A 9,715-nucleotide genomic window follows, 5' to 3' on the forward strand; every position below is an offset into this window, starting at 1 on the left:
TTCCACAATAAAAACCTGCCATTGCCTCTATTGATAAAAATATTTCCATGTAGCTCATGGTGCCATGTTTGACATTTAATTTAGAAATTGAACAGGAAAGTAATATAGTAGACTGGTTAACCATTGGTGACCACCACATGAAAACCTTTCTTCTGGTTATCAGCTTTGTGCTCCATCCAAGAAACCTATTTAAATAATGAATTATTTTTTTAAAAAAAAAATGAATATTTTTCAGTATCTTTCTTTCTCACATTAAAGCTAAATACATTGTGCCAAAAAGTTATCTTCTTCAACATTCTATCTCCCCTGAGCAAATTGAAGAGTTAGTCATTTTATTCTAAGTGAGATTACTGTTTTAATTTAGGTATCATTAGTAAATCACCCCCTCAGTCACTGCCAGCCTTAGTAATAATCATTATAATTAACATCTCTTGAATGCTTACTAGGTGCTAAGTACTTAGAGGATTTCACATTTCCAACAACTCTTGAAAGTAGATATTACCTTATTTTTTTAAAAAAAGATTTTATTTATTTATTTATTTATTTATTTATGAGAGACACACACAGAGAGAGGCAGAGACACAGGCAGAGGGAGAAGGCAAGGAGCCTGATGTGGGACTCAATCCCGGGTCCCCAGGATCAGGCTCTGGGCTGAAGGCCAAGCTAAACCGCTGAGCCACCCAGGCTGCCCGATATTACCTCCTTTTAAAGAGGAAGAAACTCCTCAAACTTTTGAATGAAGTGATCACCTTTGATCAGTTTTCTCTGGTTTGTCTTTTACCTCTCAGATTCATGTGAAAAAGCACTCTTCTGCAAAATTTCAGGTATTTTAGTAATCTATTCCCAAGAGATAACCATAATAGTCAGCTCTCTTCTTTCTGTAGTGTAAACCCATACTGAAAGGACTCCCCCTAAGGTTTCTGTAGCCTATTAGAATATACTAAGCTCTTTACTGTCAAAACATGTTCCTTTCTCAAATAATTTTTATTTATTTGTTCATAAAAGACACACAGAGAGAGGCAGAGACACAGGCAGAGGGAGAAGCAGGCTCCCCACGGGGAGCCTGATGCGGGACTTGATCCCAGGACCCTGGGATCACACCCTGAGCCAAAGGCAGACACACTTAACCACAGAGCCACCCAGGTGCCCCAAAACATGTTCCTTTCTACAAGTGTGCTTTCATATTTTTTTGTTTCTGCATGTGTGTTTTCTGTTAGCCATGTTCCCCTTTCCATAAACATGAGGCTTCAAACACACATTTGTATGGTTAGCAATGTCACAAGACAAGCTAAGAAAATGCATTCAATAAAAATGGATTATAAAATACATGGATACCTTATTTTAATTTTTAGGAGTTTTCCATCTTTAGTATCTGAAGACTTTAGATTAAGATTTCCTTTTAGTTAAGTTTTGTCATCTATAAAAATTCAGTTGTTTGGAATGCTTACATTCCATTAATATATAATTACATTCTGAGAAAGAATTTAAAGCCTAGGGAATTCATTTCTCAGGCTAACATTTATTTTTTTCAATAGAACAAAAAATGAATAGCTTAGAACCATGAAGAAGTGTATGTTCAAATCATTAATGGAAGAAAGATAAATGAATACCTTTAAAATGCTACAATTGAGGTTGAACTGGTATAGATTGCAATTTGTCCTTTTCTATCAATTATACCTTTTGAGATGCATTTTTAAAGTGAGTAGTACTATTTTAAGTAGAAACGGAAATCTTTTCTAAAACTGGACTACTTAGTATCTATAATTAGTGGGTGGTAACACATTTATATTGAAATTTCTAGGTAACACTTCCATACATAAATGTGCTTTTTATATTGTTTAATATGTTGCTCTTTTTGGAATTTCAACGTTTAGAGAAATGAGGGTGCCTTAGAAATGAGACTTATTTTTTGTTTTCTTAAAAGGATATTTCATTAGCTTTCTGCTGCTTATTAAGTTTCATAGTAAGGGCTGCTAACATCTTCATTGACATAAACCTTTTCTTTTTTGCCTACCCAGAAAAAAAAAAAAAAAAGAACTAGACAATTCACTTAGAGATAAGGTCTGTCTCTCCTTCTCTCTTCCTCCCTCCCAGTTCCTTCACATTCTCCCACTACCTTTCCCTCATGGCTCTGAAACCCTATAAAATACCTGTTACAATAGGTTTCATCCTATTTATATAGCTAGTTTATAAACCTAGTTATAATAGACTTCTCTTCAAGCTTTTTTTTTTTAAAGAAGTGAAACAGTCTATTGTATATAAGTATTAGAAAGGAACAAGCCATTACTTTGTTCAAAGGTTTCCATTAATTTAACGCTATTTAAATGCAAATAGAAGCTCCTCCATCTGCCAAATTGGACAACAGGCCACAGTCAAGCCAAGCTGGCTCCTTATCTTGCTGATGTAAATCGTAGTATAAGGTTGCAATTATGGTCATAAGATAGACAGGCCAAGCATGACACAGATGTCACAACTTCATGCCACTATAGGAAATATGATGAAACACTTCAGTGTTTGAAACAGAGGTTGGATTTTTAACTATCTTTAATCCATCAGTGGTTGTTACATACACAAAAGATAAATGTTCTCTCTGTGATTTTCTTTATAACACATGTTGAAATACTAATGATGACTCTAATAGATTGAGGATAGAGAGATAATTTTATGCTGTTGTTCATCTATGCTAGTATATCGTTTAGCCATACAAAACAAATACTTTCATACACAAATGTCCCTGAATGTCATATTTGCACTTTTAAATATTTTATTCCTAGTGAATATAGCCTGGAGTTTCATCGAAATATTGGTTGGTTGGGTGGGTGGAGCAGGGAACACTCATCATCAATCAGACTTGTACATTGGCAAAGAAAAATAAATAAGCCTTAAGATTTTGAGACAAGGGTACCTGGGAGGCTCAGTTGCTTAAGCGTCTGCCTTTGGCTCAGGTCATGATCCTAGGATCTTGGGATGGAGCCCTGTGAGCCTGCTTCTCCTTCCTTCTCCCTCTGCCCCTCCCCCTACATGTGCATGTGCATGCCCTCTCTCTCTCCCTCTCTTTCTCAAATAAATTTTATAAATCTTTTAAAAAGAAAGAATCTGAGACAATGGTGACCTAATAAAAGAATCACTATATTAAAAATGCTTGACTTCTGAGAATTATACATTTTTTTACACTTAAAAACTTGTTAAGAGAGTTATCTTTTGAGATAACAACATTCTCTTTATGAATTCATCAAATTGCTAAGGTACATTCTTTTCCCTGAAAAAAACAAACTTGGCTCTTGGCAGCAGTGAATATATTTAATTAATGTAAATTATATTTTTATGACATAAGCAGGCAGTTTTATATGAGAACCCTTTAAGATAGTCTTTATCAGGGGTTCCTGGGTGGCTCAGTTGGTTAGGTAGTTGCCTTCAGCCCAGGTCATGATCTCAGGGTCCTGGGGTCAATCCCTGCCATTGGGCTCCCTGCTCAGCAGGGAGTCTGCTTCTTCCTCTCCTCTTTCCCCTCCCCACCACTCATTCTCTTTCTCTCTTTTGAATAAAAAAAAAAAAAAAAGGTAGTCAATATCAGCAGACTAAAAAGCTACTTGGTTATTATTAACTATTCACAAACTTAGTATTTTTGCATTTTGCATAGTTTTATCCTAGAATTTCACTGAAGTATTCTAAGATACTTTATGTCATGACCACTCTCACCTTTTGTAAATGGTTTGCTTACCAAGACCACAGAATGCAATAAGATGACATTGTTCACTGGTCTTAAGTAAAGATATTGCTCTAAGAACTTCTGGCCAAGCATCAAATGTGTGACAGGAGTCCAAAGATTATACTTATTTAAAAAGAGACATTTAGAACAAAACAAAGGATCATAGGGGAAGGGAGGGAAAAATAAAATAAAATGAAATCAGAGAGGACGACAAACCGTAAGAGATTCTGAACTCTAGGAAACAAACTGAGGGTTGTTGGAGGGAAGGTGAGTGGGGGGATGGGGTAACTGGGTGATGGGCAATAAGGAGGGCACCTGGTGGAATGAGCACTGGCTGTTGTATGCAACTGATGAATCACTGAACTCTACCTCTGAAACTAATAATACACTATATGTCAATCAATTGAATTTAAATTTTAAAGATAGGCATTTAGAATACTGAATTTAAATATGCTTTATAAAGAAAAAGAATGTTTCGAAATGTATTTTCATTTTCCTTCTCCAAAACCAGGTGTGTAATAACAGGTGTGTAAAAAAACCTCTTATTTCAATCTTGAAATTTGTAAAAATTGGGCAGCCCTGGTGGCTCAGCAGTTTAGCGCCGCCTTCAGCCCAGGGTGTGATCCTGAATTTCCAGGATAGAGTCCCACCTCGGGCTCCCTGCATGGTGCCTGCTTCTCCCTCTGCCTGTCTCTCTCTCTCTCTCTCTCTCTCTCTCTCTCTGTCTCATGAATAAATAAATAAAATCTTAAAAAAAAGAAATTCGTAAAAATATACTTGTATTACTTAAAACAATTATATAATAGAAATTTTAATTCTCTTGGTGATTTCTTGAAAGGGAGAGATATGTTTCTAGAGGAAAACAGATAATTTTTACTTCCTTGAGACTATTTTTTAAATACTAATGCACACTAAGTACAGAAGCATTTTTGGCATATAAAGTATTTCAGCTTTTCAGAACATATCAAATTTATAAAGATGGGAATGGTGGGGGGAAGATTGTGGTTTTCCTTACTAGGGTAGTTTAAAAATGTATCTTCATAGGAAAAGGACTAAAACAAGATACCTTTTTAAAAGTAACCTTGATATAGGGGTGCCTGGGTAGTTCAGTTGGTTGGGTGACCAATTCTTGACTGGGGCTTAGGCCTAGATCTTGGAGTTGTGAGATGGAGTCCTGTGTCCCAACCTTTGGGGTGGGCATGGAACCTGCTTAAGATTCTCTCTCTTCCTCTCCCTCTCCACCTGTCTCTCCATCCTCCTCTCCCTCTCTCTCCGTCTACCTTAAATTAATATAATATAATATAATATAATATAATATAATATAATATAATATAATATAAATTTGCTGTTAACAAAGTTTAAAATAACTTTTTAAATCAAAAAATTTCTACTAGAAAACTACTTTTAAAAAAATGATATACTATTTTGAATTTAATGGAATCAGACCTTTTATTCCTTTTTTTAAAAGTAAACTCTATGCCTAACATGGAGATTGAACTCATGACCCCAAGATCAAGAGTCAAATGCTCCACCAACTGAGCCACCCATGTGCCCCACTATTGTAAAACTTTTATCTTTAAGTCTAGACAGGTGAAAAGTTTATATAAATATTTGAGTAGATACAATAGATTAAAAAGACTAAAATCTTTCAACTAATAATGAGATGTAGTTTGAGGTGCTGGAAAGAAAACCAGAAGAATAGAATCTGTGTACTGCAAACAAAACATTTTAGTAACCTAAAATTTGAGGGGTATTTTTTTTCTAAAGGCTATATTCATGTTTTTTAAATTATTGTTTTATTAATTTATACCATCTATAGTACAAATAGCATTAATTTTTATCATTAATATTGTATTAGTGAACCAGTTAGCAACAGCTATAAGACTGATTAATATTTAAACTTTTATTAATAGTTTCTTAATTCCCTGGGACTAATTAAATTTTCTGGTCCCACAAGGACAATGTTTAATTATCATGACTATACAGCTTATAAGCAAGATGTTACTAGAGTATTCTTGTTAATATCTTCAGTGGTACTTTGGTAGTTTTCTTTCAAAAACCATGAGATGGATTCAACATAGTTATTTATCTGTTAATCATAAACAACATGGACACTCTTTCCATAAAACCATGCCTTTGAATTGGTGACATTTCATTAGATCATATGAACTCTGAACTTATCAATGAAATATTAACTGGGCCCCCTGGGTGGCTCAGTGGTTGAGCATCTGCCTTCAGCTCAGGCCGTGTTCCCAGGGTCCTGGGATTGAGTCCCACATTGGGCTCCCTGCCTGGAGCCTACTTCTCCCTCTGCCTCTCTCTGTGTCTCTTATGAATAAATAAATAAAATCTTTTTTAAAAAAGAAATATTAACCTATTCCTATTAAGGAATCTACTCCAATTGTTTTATTTTACAGAAACAAAATAAGAGGATTTGATTAAGTGTTTCTACCTGGCCCCTACTTTTTCCAATTAAATATGTGACTATTCAAGTCAATGAAGTTTAACAATATCAAGCCTTCAATAAAAAGCAGTTGATATAGAGCAAATCTTTTCAATATCAGTAATATAAATTAAGGTCATTTTGGTAACTCTCATGACAGCTCTTGTTAGCATTCATCACTTAATCAGAATATTTTATTATTCTCAGACATGATTAAAGCACATATTTCGTTAAAAAAAAATTGGTTACTTAAAACTTGACCATATTAGGGTATGGGAATCCTTTAACAGAAGGAAGAATTTTTAGCCACTGTACTTCACAGCATTTTCCAGAAATAATTCTCCACGAGTTCCACATTCCATAGAGCTCTTCTTCCATGGGCAAATAGAACAAGAAATAAGGAATGTAGGCACTTTGATGCAACTAAATGCAAACAGATTTTGGAACTAGTTTTCCTCCAATCAGAAAGTACTAACTTTGTATTCTTCCTTTGAAAAGGTATTTCCAGTGGTAACTCTTGCCGATTTATTGCGAGAATATTCATCTTCCATTGAGGCTGAAGTTCCAATGAGAGTTAGAGATTTATTTCTCGCAGGGCCATAGGTCTATTGGGGGAAGGGAAAGGTCGTTATTTCTAATTAGGGTCTTCTGAATTATCTTAAAATATAATTTTTTAAATGTCCATAATTTAAAATATTTCATTTAATTTGGAAAATAGAGTAGGCAAAGGTAGAAAGGAAGGAAAAATTAACCCGTTACTTCCATCCTGTATATTTATATTTTTTACTAAAATAAATTTTGAAAATAATTTAAAGATTATAAAAACAGAATTATAACACATATTAAGGAACATTACTGTAAAATAAATTAAATCCACATTGTATAATTTTATTCTATATACCTTTAAATAAAAATAACAATATTTTTATAATACAATGTTTCAGATCAGAACAAAATGAATTAAATCAAAAACTTCATGAATTTCATTTTTTAAAGAAGAGGGAAACATTTAATTTACTTTATTTTAATATTTGATATATTTTATATAGCTGAAGCTTTTCTTAGTATAAATAAAATTTTTATGTAAAGTCAGTAACTGAAACATTATTTTGAAAATTGCAGCCATAGTGGAATTCATAGCATTGCCTTTATTATGCTGAGATTCAGAAGAGATTTGGTGAATTAAAAATATTATTCCTCGGGGTGCCTAGGTGGCTCAGTTGGTTGAGTGGTCGACTCTTGATTTCAGCTCAGGCTGTGATCTTGGGGTCCTGGGATCCAGCCCCCTGTTGGAGAGTTACTTGATTCTTTCTCTCCCTCTCCCTCTTCCCTTCCCCCTCACTGGAGCTCACTCTCTCTCTCTCTCACATAAATAAATAAATCTTTAACAACAACAACAAAAAGGTTATTCCTCTTATTTACACCAGTTATATTTTCTTCCAGTAATGGTTTAAAATTTGCTTTTGGGAAATGTCATGAAGAGTAGTAACTTGGTATGTATTAGAAGAGATCAAGTCAAAATACAGATAAGGAACAGAATTCTGAAAACTTACCTTAGTTTTAAAAGAGTAAAATTTTCGGTGGCAAATGTTTTACATTGCTCAGTGGTACCTTGCCATACAGATTTATTCTCTAGGATGTGAGTGTGATTTAAGAAAGGTCTACTTAATCTGGAACGAAAGTTCACTTTGAGAATAATACAATGTCATTCTGGTTATACTTTAGTTAATGTTACATCAATTTGGTTTCCAGAATGACATGAACTAAGGTCCTTGAAATAAGGACCTAGGAATACATTTTCATACTTTCTTTCTTTCTTTATTGTTTAAGATTCTATTTTTAAGTAATCTCTACACCCAACATGGAGCTTAAACTCACAGCCTTGAGATATCAAGAGTCATAAGCGCTCTATTAGTGAGCCAGCCAGGGGTCCCCATTTTCTCACTTTAAATTAGTAAGTAAATAGGCTTTTTGTTTGACAAATCAGACTCAATGGAATTTGTTAATACAAGTCTGGCTGACCAGGACCTTATGGAGAAAGGGAAAACTAGGAACACATGCATGGCTATGGGGTTTCCCACTACCATTTCTGTGTGACTGCAAAGACCGTATCCTTTACCTCAAATGGACATGAGCACAGGATTTGTAATACATCAATACCTTAGCTGTATTACAAATACAAGGCATTAGACCATAAACTCTTATTTATTATCATTTTGCTACAACACTAGTTTTGATTATTAGTAACTTCATAATTTGAGTAGAACCACAAAATGGTAGATTAAGTTTGGTTTGTAATACAGTAATTTTTTTTAAGTAAAGCTAAGTTTGCAGTTATTGCCGGGAACTTTTCCTGTCATTTGTAATAACTCCTGTCATTTTTTAAAAAGTTCAGTATTTATAAAAGGTATCAATTTGACAGCTCTGGAGACACACTTCTTTTTTTTTTTTTCTAATTCAAATAATAGGAACAGTGACACTGCAACGTTCTGCGTAATTTCCAACCAAAGCATCTGTGGTGTCTATCACTATTTTGAAAAGTCTGTTTCCTGGGTGAGAAATTATTTTGGTCACCACATCTTAGCAAGTGTTGTCCCAGAAAGGCAGCTTCTTTTTCCTCAGAACACTAAATATGGTCATGATGCTTCTTGACTTTTGAGAGAGGCAGATGAATACCTGCTTACGAATTTCCAATTTGCAACCCAGCCATTTCCTCCTCTACAAATTGAGGGCAAGAATTAAATATCTGAACATGTGGACGTTCCTAGCAGAGTGCCTGGTATTCAATACATGATAGCTTTCCTTTCCTTGTTTTCTTTTCCCCTCCTGAATATACAAAAAACAAAACAAACAAACAAACAAAACCCACCACCTAAAATAGCACTACACAGTTTTGATTGCCTGTTTTCCATCTGCTTCAATATCTTCAAGATGTTTTTCTTTTTCTCTGTATTATTTTCTTCATATCTAACACAAGGAGATATTATAAGAATAGAATACAATGAAAGACCTTTGACTAAAAGACTATGCTATAGGAAATAACTCACAAATAACAATAGATGAACCAAAAAGGAGTCCTTTACTCCATACTGAGTAAATTAGCAACTAAATAGTCAATCATTGATTCTGGGATAATAGGGCAAGCACTGTCTTGTGTATTATTTGATGGATAGCTGAGATGAACATGATAAAAATAGAACTCAGTTAAGACAGATTAAAAACAATAAGCCTGCAATGTTTTACTTATTCATTCTCTGTAATGAAAACATTAATGCTTTAGCAAAATAGCAGAAAAGATGTTGAGAATGATTTAATACATATATTGTGTTATGCAAAACATATGGCCCATACCCTAGACTGAGACTTCTATTGACAATACACTGAATCAACAGAGGGGTTGACTAATTAAACAAGTATCCCTTCAATGGGTATCACTGGGTTTATTTTACTCTCACAGTCATATTAATAACAATAATGATCTTAATTTCTTTCATTCTCATTTCTCAGAACAACCCTATGAGATTGACACTAGTACTAACTCCACATTATAGAAGAGGAAATTG

Source organism: Nyctereutes procyonoides, unplaced genomic scaffold (assembly GCF_905146905.1).
Source record: "Nyctereutes procyonoides isolate TBG_1078 unplaced genomic scaffold, NYPRO_anot_genome, whole genome shotgun sequence".
In the NCBI taxonomy this organism is placed as follows: Eukaryota; Metazoa; Chordata; class Mammalia; order Carnivora; family Canidae; genus Nyctereutes; species Nyctereutes procyonoides.